Here is a 16,926-nt window from a genome sequence, read left to right as displayed (position 1 = left end):
TGCTGTATTACATGATTAAATAAGCAGAACATTTACAAGATGTTTGCTATTTATAAAATAGATCAAAGCTTATAAGCCAATAAATAAATGAATGGCTGAATAGCTTATAACAGTAATGCAGTTTATTCAAATAAATCACATTAAATATATTCTGTTTTGTAGCTTGTTTATTAATGTAAATGGTTGTTCAGTAATGAGCATTTTTTTTTTTTTTTTTTTTTTTTTGAGAAAGAGACGATTTAATCTTCACCATATTAGGAAATACTTTTTCAGGCAAAAAGGTTGGAAAAAAAAAAGTTTGTTTCTGTAATTAAACTGAAAATATCAAAGTTGTCTACACTGAGTGGAAGTAGAAGTTGAAATAGTATTGGGTTGATAAAGTAGGTGTGTATTGTAATTTTAGATACATAATTTTCAAATAGAAGCAGAGGAATTTTCTTGTAGTCTTACAAAATCTTGTATTATACTAGACTGCAATGATTTATAACAAAGTACAATTTTTAGTGAATTTGTTGTAGAAGTAAATATATTAGTAAATGATATAAAATGTTGTCTAGCATAGTACTGAATTTGTATTGAAACGTAGCTCTAAGCTTATTAAAACTTTAGATATTAGGTCCTAAATGTAATTAATATAATGTTGTAGTATGATCACTTGTAATCTTAATTTGTGTATTGTGGATAGTTGAAGATGATTGAACTACTATTCACCGTACTACAGTTTTGTCTGTTGGTGCTCTCTTATGTTTTTGATAGAAATTTTATTGCACATAACTATAATTGTCATTTTAATTTCATGTCTACTATTTAAACAAATTTACTTATTTTTTTTAAATTGATCTGTTACTATTTGCATTCTGTTGCTTGAATTGTATTCAAGTTTTCTGCCGAAGTTTATAATCATTGTACATATGGGAGAAAAAAAATGTATTGCAATATTTTAATCAAATTATAAATTCTGATTTTCAGTAAAAATTTGTTATTTTCATACCTTGGACACATCATTAAACATGAAATGCTACATTATTGTAATCTGTTTCAATCACTAATCTGGATTCCCCTCCCCTCCTACCTCTAGATGATTGTTTCTTAGTTAAGATAATAATAGCATTCTAGTAGTAATAGACAAACAACGAAATTTAAATCATTAATTTTTAAGATATTCATATATTACAAGTAAATAACTGTCTATTTGCATGCAGCAAGGAATGTGAATACACTGTATATCTAATTACATTTTTCATTACAATCAGTCAGATTAATATGCATAATTTATTTGATTAAAAATTTTTATTAAGTTTAAGTAAACAAGATGAATTAATCACAGTTCAGATTTTAGTCAAAAACATGCCTTTGTCAGCTGCTCTTCTGTCTTATCAATAATAGATATCTCACATATGCTAATATTTTGTTGTAGATCAGTCACTTGTTATAATACATAGAAGTATTTATTCTTATTCAGAAATAGGTAAATTTTTACTACATCTGTTGTTTCTGAAGACTAGAATAAAAATGTATACCATGAAAAGCATTCTGAACCTCAATAGACTATACTTCAGAAGCAAAAAAAACAAGTAGTTTTATTGTCTCACTAAATACAGGTACAGAGACATTTTCCAGTTTTTGTACTATTTGGCGACAATTATTATTCTAATTAGAGACAACTGAAATGACACTTTCATAAAAAAAAACATTCTTCTCCCACACAGACTCTGTGCTGCATGCATGCAAGCAAAACAGATATCTTGAAATCAGTTTAAATTACATTTGATATCATCAAGACACTCACAAATGCCAATTTTAAAATGCCAAATAAAATTCTACCAAAAAAACAGTTGCAACTAACATGCTGCTTAAGCTTTGTGAAAATGTAACTGCCTGATATATTTAAAAAAAAAAAAGATTAAATGGCGGAAAGCCGAGAGATAAAAAGTAAAAAATCTGTTTAATTAAGCACGACTGGTTTTGTCTTCATAGAAGACTTCTTCGGGTGCGCAATAAGAGGGAACAACCAACAAAAATTGCCAAAGAATAAAAAATTATACATTAAAGCTTTAGCATATTGACATTTGAAGCTGTTCTGTGTATCTCCTCATTTTTGGGCATATGCATGCATTCAACATCTCGTGAACAGCAAAGTTGGATGGCACGCAATGACAGTCTTAGAGATTATAACTGAGGTTGTTGCTAAGATGTATTTGATTGAGGACGATTTCTTTGGATTCCAGAATTTTTCTTTCTAGTTCATCATAGGAGCAAAAGATATTTTCAGATTTGTCCCGTGAGACTGGATGAATGAGGTTTTCCTCATTAGTGGCAGCAAAATTCAGGACATGGTTTGGCAGAGCACTAGCTCTTGTTCTACCGTATGTGACATCTCTTTTGTGTTCTTCAAGACGTAATTCGATGGATTTTTCCATCTGGCCAAAATAAGGTTTATTGCAGTTGCAACAAATTTGGTAAATGCCAGGATATTTCAGGTTGTCATGTTTTTGCTTCAGCCTACTTAGCAAGGAATGGAGTTTCAGAAGAGGAGTGAAAGAAGTCCAGATGTTGTAATTTTTAAGAACTTTGGCCAATTTTGGTGAAACGGAGCTTATATATGGTTGGGATATATAGCCTTTTTCACTATTTTTATCTTAGTATGGCGAGGAGGTGGATTGAAAAGTAACTTATTAACTGCTTGTTTTGAATAACCATTTTACTGAAAGGTAGTAAGAAGAAACTGAAGCTCTTTTTTAATATCTTCTTTTTCATGCAGGAGTAAGCGAGCATATTTGCCTAGCTTAGAGATAATACCAAGTTTTTGAGGTGGATAGTGATGGGACTGTACATGGAAATATCTGTTGGTGTGTAAGTTGGTTTGCTTTAAATTGAGATTTTTAATTTCTCAGAAATACAAGTGAATCTGACATCCAGAAATGGGAGAGAGAGAGATCAATCTCCAGTTCTGCAGTAAATTTGATTTTGGGGTGTTGACTGTTGAAGTGATCAAGAAAGTTCTTTAGAGATTCAGGACCGTGGTTCCAGATTAAGATGTCATTGATATATCTCTTTCATAATTTTGGTTTCAAAGGAAAGTAGGAGATAGCTTTTTCTTGAAAAGATTCCAAATATAGCTAATATGGGCAATAACGGGTTACCCATGGCTATACCAGATTTTTGTTTGTAAATGTTTTTAAACTGGAAATAGCCAGAATTAATACAATGAGTTAATAAAGACTTAACTTTTTTTGATAACTTTCAACAGAATAACCTGGCAACCTGAAATATCCCAACATTTGCCGAATTTAGCGCGATTGCTATAATCCATATTTTGGCCAGGCGAATTACGTCTTGAAGAACATAAAAGAGACGTCACACACTGTAGAACAAGAGCTAGTGCTCTGTCAATCCATGTCCTGAATTCTGCTGACACTAATGAGAAAAACCTCATTCATTCAGTCTTATGAGGCAAATCTGAAAATATCTCGCTGCTAACTAGAAAAAAGAATTGTGGAATCCAAAGAAATCGTCCTCAATCAAATACATCTTGATGAGTATTGTTAGCACAAAGTAGTGAGGAAAAAGTAGAAATTGGGTTATAATTGCTTATAAGAGTAAAAACCTACCTGTCTTTCATTGTTTTCAATTCCTTAACTTTTCCATCTTCACATCTGTTTTTCATTTCCTTAGTACTTCACACTAATGATCCAACAATGAGAGTCCCTTCTGCTTCACTGAAAAAGAGATTACTTCTCTAGGTGAGTGAGAGTTTAGTTACTTAATTTCAAATTAAATCTTGTATTTTGACAGACTACTCTGAAATAAAATAGCCTTGCTATTGTAATTAGTTTAAATATGCTGAACTACTTTCCTTTCCTCCTTGATCCATCTTCCCCTGTTTCTGAAACAGTCTCCTCTACTTTCCTGAACTATAGCTTTTAGCTGTTCAAGAACAGATGTCAGCTGATATCTTCTTTCCTCCTGTCTGCACCTGGCACTGAGATGCTATGTTTGCAACCTTTCATGAATAGCTTTGATATTTAAAAAATGTGATTGGAGTATATTGGCCCATTTAGGCCCTACTTCTACCTACTATTTTATTATATTCAAAAATAATTTTTGATTTAATAATCTTCACATATATCATGTTACAAATCCCGCTCCCCCCAAAAAAGTTCTCCCATATTCTAATTTTTCTCAGTTAGTTTCTAATTTAAAAACTGCAAACTTTTAATCATCATGCATTCTAGTAGATCTGCATTTTTTTCCAAACCCAATTATTGTCCAGGATCTCCTGGAAGTTATTTCTGCTTAGGCCAGAAATAACATAATTTGTAAAGATTAAGTTGTGTGTGTGTGGGGGGGGGGATGAAAGAGAAAGAAAGAAAAAGAATTTGCATTTGTTTTACTATGCAGTATGATTTACAGTAAGTTTGTTTCAATTGCTGCACCCTTTATATTCTATACTGAAAATCTTGGTATATCTTAACCTGTTTCCAAGCTTCGAATGTGTCTAATGTTTGGCATGTTGAGCCCTTAGTTTTCATTATTAATAAAAATACCATATCATAAAGTTTGGCAAATGTTGTTATAAGAATATTTGGTGTTTTTATCCATTTTCTTTTTAGTTTCCTCATCATTTGGCATCCTCTAATTGCAAGTGTGGTAGTTTTTCTGTGTTCATTGTTTAGATATGCTCTAATCATTATAGTTATGTTTAAAAAATAGTAATTATCATACTTTTTGTGTCATAGTAATTTAGTTCTGATCTTATATCTTCATTTACTCCTACCTGTACTTGTTCAGTTGTTTCTATTAATCATTCTGAAGCATTTCATCACAAAACTGTGGCATTTCCCTTCTCCCTTTTTCTTCATAAATCAGCTGTGTGAGCCAAGTGGTAAATTCAACACAGTTTTATTTTCAGCCATTTGATTATTTTGTTGCAGTTCCATATTATTTTAAGTATATTTACTGCTGTCCATCCTTGTCCTGCTCTGAACATTTATAGGTTTCATATACTTTAGGCTGTCTTGTTTTGAGGACTTTAAAATAAGCAAAATTAATTTCGGTTCAGTGACTCTTCTGAAAAAATTATCATATTGGATAATACTTTTTTATTTCCATTCACGTTTGGATTTTGTCATTTTTACCCCGGATGTTCACAGAATCAAAATGCTTGTTTGAAATCAATGAAGCAGCAATATAAATTTGCTTTATGCTATCATTAAATTTGCTATTATGTGGAATGAATGTTGCATCAGTTTTGCCTCTGTTACTTTGAAATCTCACTCATGATTTCTTCAACCATAATTTCAACTGCTCCAACAGAAATGATCCACTATCAGGTGGATTGTAACTCGCCACTTTTTTTTTAAGCCTCCACATTTTCTTTATATGGTCTTATTTTTAGAGGAACCTGTGATATAGTATAATTATTAAGAACAACACGTAAGTCCATAGTAATAACTTTAATTAATAAATAAGGTAGATATTTCGTACTAAAACTAATAGTACATCTTCAGTGTTACAAACAGATAGGAATAGAATACAAGTAACGAACATTCGGTGGATCACCTATTAAAATACAATGTTGTCGGGAGCTAGGAAATGAAAGAAATTTATAAATAATTAATATTTAAGATAATTAGTTTTTTAATGATTACATAAAACAAAAGTCTCCCAGATCTTCGAGAGAGAGAGAGAGAGAGAGGCAATCATTTCGATTTAAATTCGGTCGGTGTAATAAAGCTTCACAACTTTCTTTAAAGAGGTGTTCATATTTGAACCTGCATCTATGAAGATGAATAGCTTTATCCCACTGGATATTATGGGTAGTGGTAATACTGTGTTGTGCTAGACAAGACTTCTGAGGTTTGTTGTAATCAATATAATATTGATGTTCTTTAATTCTTTTTTCCACAGAATGGCCAGTTTGTCCAAAATAAGAAACATCGCATTCACAAGGAATTTGGTAAACGCCAGCCAAAGACAGAGATGACAGTTTATCTTTTGTAGAAGGCAATAAGGAAGAAATTTTGTTGATAGGAATATACGTGGGAATCAACTGGTACTTTTTTAAAATTCTACCTATAAGTTCTGAGATTCCTGGAATGTAGGGGAGTGGAACTCTGCGAACTGTTGAAGAAACCTTAGGTACTGGAACATAAGATTCAATTATTTGTTGGATTTGATTAGGGTGGTAATTATTAGATTCCATTAACTTTTTAATGATGGAAAGTTCTTGTAAGATTTCTGGAGAAGAGCAAACTTTATGTGCCCTATTAATTAGAGATTTAAGAATGCCAAATTTCTGAGATGTATGGTGAGCAGACTTTTTATGAATGTATATGCCAATAAATATGGGCTTTCAAAAGATGCTTGTACATAAGGTACCAGAAGAAGTTCGAGTAAGCAGGATGTCCAAAAATGATAAAGTACCAGAAGTTTCCTTTTCCATGGTGAATTGGATACGAGGATGAAGGCTATTTATCTGTTATAGAAAGGTGGAAAGCTCATCTTCAGTATGTGACCAAGTGGCAAAAACATCATCGACATGATACCAAAGAGATGGTTGAGGGTGAATGGATGAAAACATAGTCTCTTCGAATTGTTTCAAAAAATAGTTAGCCAAAGGTGGAGACAAAGGACTACTCATGGACTACCAATCGTGAATTGCATTGATTCTGCTACTTACCGAATTGCAAAAGTCTTGTCTCATTCTTTAAGTGCTCTCACTGGACATTCCAGATCCTACATAAATTCAACAGATTTCCTGGAAAAAATCAAGGATTTAAAAATCAGAGAGTCTGAGTTGTTAGTCAGTTTCGACATTGTATCTCTGTTTACCAATATCCTATTAGCTGACACAGTCAATTTATTATTATTATTATTAGACACCTCCAGGGAGTCCAAAGACTCATCGAGGGAGAGTGTGCCAACAGCATCGAACGATTGGCCCCTTCCAACTACTAACCGCGCTCAAACTTACTTAACTGAGCCGTTAGTAGCAGAGGCTCTACCAATTGACCAACCTTTATGAAGATTACCCTCCAGATATCGCAAAGATTTTCGAATTTGTTATTCATTCAGGTTATTTTAGTTGGAAAAACAAGTTGAAGGTATTGCCATGGGTAGTCCTTTGTCTCCACCTTTGGCTAACTATTTTCTGAAACAATTCGAAGAGACTATGTTTTCATCCATTCACCCTCAACCATCTCTTTGGTATTGTTATGTCGATGATGTTTTTGCCGTTTGTCACATACTGAAGATGAGCTTTTCACCTTTCTACAATAGATAAATAGCCTTCATCGTCGTATCCAATTCACCATGGAAAAGGAAAATTCTGGCACTTTATCAGTTTTGGACATCCTGCTTACTTGAACTTCTTCTGGTACCTTATCTACAAGCATCTTTTGAAAGCCCACATTTACTGGCAGGTACATTCATAAAAAGTCTGCTCACCATACATCTCAAAAATTTGGCATTCTTAAATCTCTAATTAATAGGGCACATAAAGTTTGCTCTTCTCCAAAAATCTTACAACAAGAACTTTCCATCATTAAAAAGTTAATGGAATCTAATAATTACCACCGTAATCAAAATCCAACAAATAATTGAATCTTATGTTCCAATACCTAAGGTTTCTTCAACAGTTCGCAGAGTTCCACTCCCCTACATTCCAGGAATCTCAGAACCTATAGGTAGAATTATAAAAAAGTACCAGTTGATTCCCACTTATATTCCTATCAACAAAATTTCTTCCTTATTGCCTTCTACAAAAGATAAACTGTCATCTCTGTCTTTGGCTGGCGTTTACCAAATTCCTTGTGAATGCGATGTTTCTTGTTTTGCACAAACTGGCCGTTCTGTGGAAAAAAGAATTAAAGAACATCAATATTATATTGATTACAACAAACCTCAGAAGTCTTGTCTAGCACAACACAGTATTACCACTACCCATAATATCCAGTGGGATAAAGCTATTCATCTTCATAGATGCAGGTTCAAATATTAACGCCTCCTTAAAGAAAGTTGTGAAGCTTTATTACACCGACCGAATTTAAATCGAAATGATTGCCTCTCTCTCTCTCTCTCTCTCGAAGATCTGGGAGACTTTTGTTTTATGTAATCATTAAAAAACTAATTATCTTAAATATTAATTATTTATAAATTTCTTTCATTTCCTAGCTCCCGACAACATTGTATTTTAATAGGTGATCCACCGAATGTTCGTTACTTGTATTCTATTCCTATCTGTTTGTAACACTGAAGATGTACTATTAGTTTTAGTACGAAATATCTACCTTATTTATTAATTAAAGTTATTACTGTGGACTTACGTGTTGTGCTTAATAATATTTATATGGTCTTCCTCTTACCTTTTCTCCCCTCTCAGTTTTCATTCCATACATAATTTCTTGTTTCTTCTTAATTTGTTTTGTCATCTAATGAAGATTTTGGGGAAGGCTGTGAAGCTGTTATGGTGCATTAGTGCTGTTGCTGTCAGTGAGCTGAGAATTAGACAATCCAGAAACTCTTCTCTAGACCACACATGGAACTTTTCAAGCCACTTCAGCGCCTCCAGTAAGCATAGTGGTTATCTTGCACTAGCTAATGAAATTCATCTTCTGTCTAAAGATGTTACAAACATCTTTAGGCACACACACTCTCCAACTGTTGGTTGGGGAGAGTGTGTGTGCATGTTGCTTAAGTAAACAGAAAATTTATTTAAGCAACATATCTGTTCTCCATGTGTATAATGTTCCATTGGTAGTAAATCTAAATGTTGTGATTTAATATTCTTTCATCTGGTTGATTTGACTTCATTTGGAAGTATTTCTAAGTGATGTAATATTTCTTGTTGTTTTCTAAATGTATTTAGGTGGTAGATGAATTTCATCATTGATATGAGACCACTATCCTGATTATTAGAGGCTTGAAGTAGTTTTAAAAAGTTTAATGTTTAGTCTCTAGAGTGGGATCTTCAGGTTATTTTAGCCTTCCTATGGATAGGCAGGTTAAGGGTTAGGTAGGGTTAGTAATTATCACTAAGTGATAATTACTATGCCATCATGTAGCGGAGACAAAATGCTCATGAATGTTTGATTTCATTATATTTCGTATAGTGATAATAAAGAAGTTAGTATGAAAAAGCTGTTTGGTGAGAATGACCATGTGGTTTTAAATGGGAGGTGGTTGGGCAGGTGCATACTTCATTTGAAAAAAAATATATATATATATCAAATTGTGGAACAAGATTGACAAACTCAGGAAATGCTGACCTACCATGGTGTGAGCAGTTGAATTGGAGATAAATCAATAGTGCCCAAGACTTGATTCAAAATCAATTACTGAATCAACTGTATACAATTACTGCATGGGGTTCTGAATTTAAAGTATCATTTCATATTTACAGACTGATGAACCTAAGATCACTCATCAAAATGTGTGTTCAAGCAGTTAACAACACATCCCAAACTAATCATGAAAGGGTCAAAAGCAAGAAACAACTAGTGGCATGTCTAAATAGCAATAATGCTTTCTGATATCTTGCTACAGCTATTGACACTGACCCCCCCCATTCCCAATTTTTGATCTCTTTTGCACTTAATTGGTCCTGTTGCATCATTACCCATAAAAAAAAAAAAGCCAATTTTCCGGTTATATTTGTTTTTTCAGATTCTGCTCTAATCTTGGTAAAATATCATATCATTCCAAACATGTTTGTGTGCTGCATAATTTTATTTAAATTGGAGACTGTGCCACAGAACTGAGGTGGATAGAATGAAAGATGACTAGGGAGTAGCAGGTTCAGTGAGTATGCAGTTCAACTGTAAAAGGATGTTGAACAGCTGTAGTACAAGTTCTTGTAGATCTGGCAGAAATAGACATGGATGCTAGTTCTGCTGAACAATTGGCCATGGAATATCTGTAAAAGAGAGACAATGCAGAAATTATCTTCTCTGGGATAGCAGCCGAAGAAAGTCTGTAAGAGAAGTGTCATTTATCAATTGGATTGCCCTTTTCTGAACATGATCAACTTATCCCTTATCCAACACATTTGTCACTTTATCATAAATTTCAAGCAGATTGCTTGAATTTTATGATATGCCCTTTAAAAACAAGACTGCTCTCTCCACAAACTCATGTTGACTGTCATATATACTGTCTGTCAACCCATCTGTATTCTGTTCTTAACAAGTTTGTCTACCACTATGACCACAACTTGCAGATATACGGACTGTAATTGAAATCTATCCTAGAACCATGCTTGTGATGAAGAGGTACTATTTTGCCTTCTTTCCACTCCTTAGGTACCTTTCCCACTGCAAGACTTGCACAGGTAACTGTTTTCAACTTTCCTTAAAAATATGTGGTGATATATCATCCATTCCCACACAACCTTATTAACATCTAACCAAGTCATGAAAATATAAATTATTTATATTTATTTATAAAAAAAATTGTTTATGATCACGTTTTTTTAATAAGAATTGGATTTTAATATTTCCTTCTGAAATGAGCTCCCTAGAATTAATTGAGAGAACTAATCTGAATACTGAAGGCAGGTTTTTATCATTTGTGGTAATCTTTATATTTTTCATTTTTAAAATTTAATGAATTTTAAAAAATGCAATCCTGATTCTCCATTGAAAAACAGAATATGAAAAATATAATATAAAGGAATGATTAGTCATTTCCTTTTTGAAAGTTTAAGGTGGCTAAATCAGGCATTAAAAAAATCAGCAGCCAGTGATAATAGAAATTAGAAAAGCAAAATTGGATTAAAATTTAAAATTTCGCCTGAGTTAGAGAACTTATCTCTTGGAAAGCAGAATCTCAATGTAGAGGGTCTTCATGAATGCATGATTGCTATTTAGTGTCAATATAAAGTTAATTGCTATGTTGGAACTCAAAAACTGTATGATGAATTTTTATGCAATTTGGTGAAAAGTATGGTATGTAAAACACCCACAAAAATTGTAAATAAATAGTTTAATTCAATAACAAATGGGTACATGAAGAATGAGATTGTCAAAGTGCCTCTGTAAGGAATGTGGTCAGAGCAATAATTCATACTCTTTATAATGGTGTTTCCAGAAGTTCAATTGGTAATAACCATTTCTTCTGTAAAGCTCTCCCAAGTCCTCAAGATTTTGTGTGGGGGGGGGGGGGGGATAAGTTTGAGAACCGCAACACATCTACTTAGAGCATCCCAGTCATGCTTGATAGGATTAAGGTCTGAAGACCTAGGTGGCTATAAACTTTGCTGAGCAAAGACAAGCATTATCTTGTAGGATAAATGTCTCCCCTATCTCATCCACATACAGACAAACATAGGGGTCCAGGACCTCATCTGTATAAGTTGCAACATTCATGCTTCTCTAGTTAGCACATACAGGTTGGTGCATCCACCCACCAAGATGCCTCCCCCAAACCATCACACTACCTCCACCATAAGTATCCCTTTCACAGATTTTAGAGAGATGGTGACATGTCCCTCGTCCTCTCCAGATCAGAGCCTACCAGGTATTGCTTAAGAGCAAATTAGGACTTATCTGTAAACCACACTGACTCTCATTGGTGTTGGGTCCAGTTGACATGCAGCCTGTCCCATTTCAAATGTCCTCTCTTATGATGCAGGGGTTATGTAGACTTCCAGTTTGGCACTGCTGTTTTGTCAAGTAGATAATTGGAAATGTCGGTTACCCACTGCACTTGTAGCCCATGGCCTTCCTTTACTGTATTTCTAGGATGCTGTTTGTGACTGTCGTAATTGGTTCCACAGTCTGTGAACTATGGAATGATTCGCATGTAACCATCTAGCTACCTCTGCCTGACTTTGACCAGCCTCTAGTCTTATGATGGCTCACCATCTGAATTCATCAGTTAAATGATGTCTTGCAACCATATCTCAGAATTTTATTGTGAAATGTTTTGTTCTTTTACTCCAGACACAAAATGGAAAACCATTCCAAAATATTCGCTTTTATGCTATGGTATATTTGCTTATACTGTTCACAGTGTCACTCATTTGTATATGATAACCAGATGCAGCATCACTTTTTACATAATGTACCTGACCTTCATACGTTCCCTTCCCTTCCCACCCCCTCTTGAGTTATCACGATTTTCTCTTTGTTCCTTAATTATTTATAGAACTAATTTATTTTGATGTTATTTACTAAATACAGTTACATCATCATAGTGGAATCTTCTTTATAACTTCATGCATGGTTGAAAGAAAGAGGGAAAAACTTATTAGAAATTACACTAGATATACAGCTGTATATACAGGTATACAGATCCTAGAACGAAAATGTGTTAATAAAATCTTGGATTACTCAAGAAATATTACAGCTTTGTGATCAGTGGAGAAGATTACAACCAATTGAGCACATTTGAAACAGCAATGAACAGTATAATTGGAACACAGATTAAAAGAAGGTAAAAGTTGAGGATAATCTTCATAAGAATAACCATACAACAGCACACCAAATAATTAAGAAATTAACAAAACTTTTTGTTTGTAAGAGCTGGATAATTGAGGTTTTGGATGGAACAAATAATACTGATCATGAAAAATATTGAAAAGATAGTATGATTATTCAAGTGTGATGATAACTTGAACCAACAAAGTCTAAAGGGAATTGCCCCACTTATAACAGAGAACAGTGATTATCCTGTACTTAGAAAAGAAGCAGAAAGAGCCATCTTAAAATCAAGAAAAACAGCAGGAATCGAATATCCCAGCAGGAGTACTTAAAGAAATTAGTGCACACCACAAAATTTGCCGGCGAGTATGGAACACTGCGACCTCACCAAAATACTAGCACACAATTATCCTTATTCCCATTCAAAAAAAAGGAAACAGCAAAAAGTGCAATCATTTTTAGGACAATTAGCTGCATCAGCCACCCAAGCAAAATATTTTTGGACATCAGTATGTGATGTCCAAACATCAATTTTGGACAATGAGTATTACAATAATGAAAGAATTCAAGAGTATAACAGAATGAAAATCAGCTAAATTAATGTGCTTAAAGGAAAGGACTAGTCTAGATGCCACCACATTCTGTAGCATATTGTTAGTTTAGTCCAGCAATGTTAGTTTTTAATAAGCAAACTTGATGCAGTATCATGCCTTGGTTTTTGTTGGTACAGAGTAATTTTTACTCTTCAAATAATGTCTGCATACTAGTGGTAGATGTGTGACTACAAATCCACAGAAATCTAAGACTGAAACTTCTTATTCTTGTTATAACCTAACTATCTTGGCTTTTTAGCAAAATTTACAATTTTCTTTTTCAGCATTGTGCTTTGATATTCCAAGGATTACAGTTTAGATATTACTCAATATCAAATATAAAACTTTTGCTTTGGTTTCATCCAGAATAAGTTATGTTTTAAAGATAGAGCAAACAATGTGAAAGTTAAATATTAGAAATCACACTGGTAATGAAGGCTGATTTAAAAAAAAAAATTGTCTTTTAAGCATGTATATTTCTTATTTTTTGCACCCCCCCCCCAAAAATCTAATTTGAAATTATGCTTTGCTTTTTGCATTCTAAAAACTAATAGAAAATTAAACTATAATTAAATTCATATATAATTAAATAAAATTGAAAAGTATTATAGATAAGATTTATTTCAAACTAAATTATACCAACTTGTTTCGCCAACTATAGCTGTTGGCTTCATCAGGGTAAAAGATATATAGATGTAAGACCACTTAAACACTAAAACTGTTACACCAAAACTGTAAATGAACCGAATACAATTGCATTTTTACAAAATACAGAAGAATGCGTACATCACACGCATAGAGTGTGTATGATCTCACTTGTTGTTATGTAGGAATGTTCTATAATTTGTAGCAAAATTTAATTCTGGCACGTTTCAAGATCTAATGAGGGTCTTCCAGATCTCAGGCAGAATTAATCGTTGGTTTCTATTTAGGTTTTGTTTTGAACAAATAACTGTTGTGGCTTCTTTTATCATTCGGGAGCAGAAATCCTCTTCTAAGTAGGGCATGGAGCTTTTGTCTCATTCTATGGTATGGTTTGTCCTAGAGAAATGAAAGGCTAACCCCGACATATCTTCTCTATTATTCTTTGCGTTTCCTATGTGTTTCTTTTTCCTGATTTCAAAACTTTTAGAAGTCTGGCCAATATAGTTCAAGCCACATGAGCAGGAGATGTTGTAGACTCCAGCATATTTGTAAAAAGGATGACTGTCTTTTGTAGATCTTAAGAATTAGCAGATGGTCTCTGAAGGTTTAAAAAACACCCCTATTCCATGTGGCTTGAGGAGTCTGGCAATCTTATTGGAAACTGTCCCCATATACAGAATTACGATAGTGGAATTATAATGTATATCTTCAGGCTGTCTTTGTGGTGGGTCACAGAAAAGTATCTTGTGGATCAATTTTCTAGGAGATAACAATACCATAGATTGAACTGCATTGGATGGTGTGTGGGGGGGGGGGACTTTTTTATCATTTCTATTTCTATCCATAAATGAAATTGTTTCATATTTCCTGATTTCACTTATCTAGCACTACAGAACAAAATAATAATAATTTATTTATTTATTTATTCTTATGGCAAAAGGAATACAGAACATGTACAGGTCAATGTCCAGTCTGGAAAGCTAATCCAATTGCGTAATCAGTCACCTGGTGGATGTCCTGTAGGCCACCACTGTGAAATTGGTGCCTTGGGCAGTCTTTCACAATATGAGTAATCGTCTGAGCCACAGGAGAACAATCACAATAAGGGCGGTCTAACAGCCTCCATTTATGTAGTAGGTAGCCACATCTGCCCTGGTTAGTTCTGATTCTGTTGATTGATGACCAAATCTTCTTAGGAAGAGCAAAACCAGGCTGCAGAGCACAGTGATCTTCTACCAGGAAGCTGTTGGGAGATTGTTGGGCCAGTATTCTCTCCACATCAGGTATTGATGGCAGGACAGCTGAGTTCATCCATGGACCAGAAAGGATTTCTAGATTTTAGGCAAAGACTAGGTGGATTTATGAGAGTCTGGATGCAGGGACAGGAATGGGTTGTTCGTTGCTTTATTAAATTCTTTAGTCGAGGTTTGTCTTCTCCGTATGTTTGGAGCAATGTTAGATAGGACAGGCAGCCAGGAGAGAGAGAGAGAGAGAGAGAGGGAGGGAGGGAGGGTGCTTCTCACTGTCCAACTAATTGTGCACATGATAGAGTTTAACTGGGTGCCTATAATGTGTGCACTTCTTTCCCAGACAGGGGCACAATATAAATACATAGTAATAGAACAATTTTATTTTTTGTGATATTTTTTAAAACAACCCTTCCACACAAAGTGCTGGCTTCTCTTCGCAGGCTGGACAATAATGCATTTCTTGTCATTTTTTAGCTTGGGTACAAATTCGACGTGGTCGGACGCAGTTTTTTTTTTTGGTAGGTGGGATGCTCTCTAAATAATGAACCTCTTCCAATATAACTTTCTTTGAAACTGGTAGAATCTCTTTTCCAATCAACACTTCAATGAATGCTTTTCTAAATTTTATAAGTTTTATGTTAGAATTAGTTACTTTATGAAAAAATTTGAATGCATTCGATTGCATATATATATATATTTCTATAATATGTAATGCAATTCTTTCCAGCCATCTAATGATCATAGCTGAGTAGTGCGACAGCATTTGATCTCATCAGTGAATCCTTGGCATTCCCTTATTATAATATCGAATTGTTTGGTTTCATCAAATTTTCCATTGCGGTTGGACACCTACCATTTCAACAACATGCATGTTAGAAATACAAAGTACTTCTCATTTGTCTTTCAATTTACATGCTATAGCAGGATCATTTTGCTGCCAAAAAACCTCCCATTTTTTCAATTTTCGATTTACCACCTCTATGGGATTTCCCTTTCTGTTATACTCAACTAAGTTTGATTCACTACTGACGAATTTACACACATATCGCCAACTCAGATACGCTACGACAAGTCGTAGCGTGTCGGAGTACAAATTAACTTGTAGTTGGCTACTGCGAAGAACTTTCTGTTACATATGCCAACTACAAGATAACTTGTGAGACGTTTTTTTCCCAAAAAAAAAACACATTCTGCATGTTTTTTGGTGATTACTATGCATTATAATTAGGGTTTTGATATATATGATATGATTAAATCAAATTGGCTTCTGAGACCCGAACCCTGAAAATTGCCTTGTAATCAACATGTTAAAGGTGGAGTAAAGCAAGGAGATAGGTCGTAGATTTTTGACATCATTTGTATCTTTACCTGGTTTGGGCACGGCAATTATTTTGGCTACCCACCACAGATTTGGTAATTTTCCAGTCATTATAATTTTTGAGAAAAGAGCAGCCAGCCATATTTGACCTTGTTGACCAAGTTGTTTTAGAAACACGGGAAGGATACTGTTGTGTTGCCCTTTCTTAAATTCTATTAATATATGTACAATACGCTGGACATTCCTATCAGCTTGCTACGGAGTAGGACCAGTAATTAAAAATCTGACCATCTCCCAGCCTTTCTTAGCTCTTCTATATAATTAAAAAACGAAATTACATCGTCCATTTCCTCCCCCGAAAATTGAGGAAACACTTGTTGAGGGTTAAAGCACTTGAAGAATTCATCATCATTCATTCCTGAACTACTATTTGGGGTAGACATACTTGCATTCTAAGTTAACAAAATAGTACAATATTTATTCTAAAATTCTAACACTCAACCTTTGCTATGTTCAAATTTCTGGTTAGAATCTGAAACCTACCTACATGTGAAAAAAATTATTTAAATTTTTTGTTTGAAATTCCTGTTTCACAGTCCTGTCGGCTGCGCTTTATGTTGGTCCCCCCCCCCTTTCTTAAATTCTATTAATATATATACCATACGCTGGGTCCTTCCTAAGGAGTCACGTGGTACCTC

This window comes from Typopeltis vanoorti, chromosome 13, assembly GCF_054136105.1.
Source record: "Typopeltis vanoorti isolate ZY-2024b chromosome 13, IOZ_Tvanoo_1.0, whole genome shotgun sequence".
In the NCBI taxonomy this organism is placed as follows: domain Eukaryota; kingdom Metazoa; phylum Arthropoda; class Arachnida; order Uropygi; family Thelyphonidae; genus Typopeltis; species Typopeltis vanoorti.
This window is presented reverse-complemented; position numbering follows the sequence as displayed.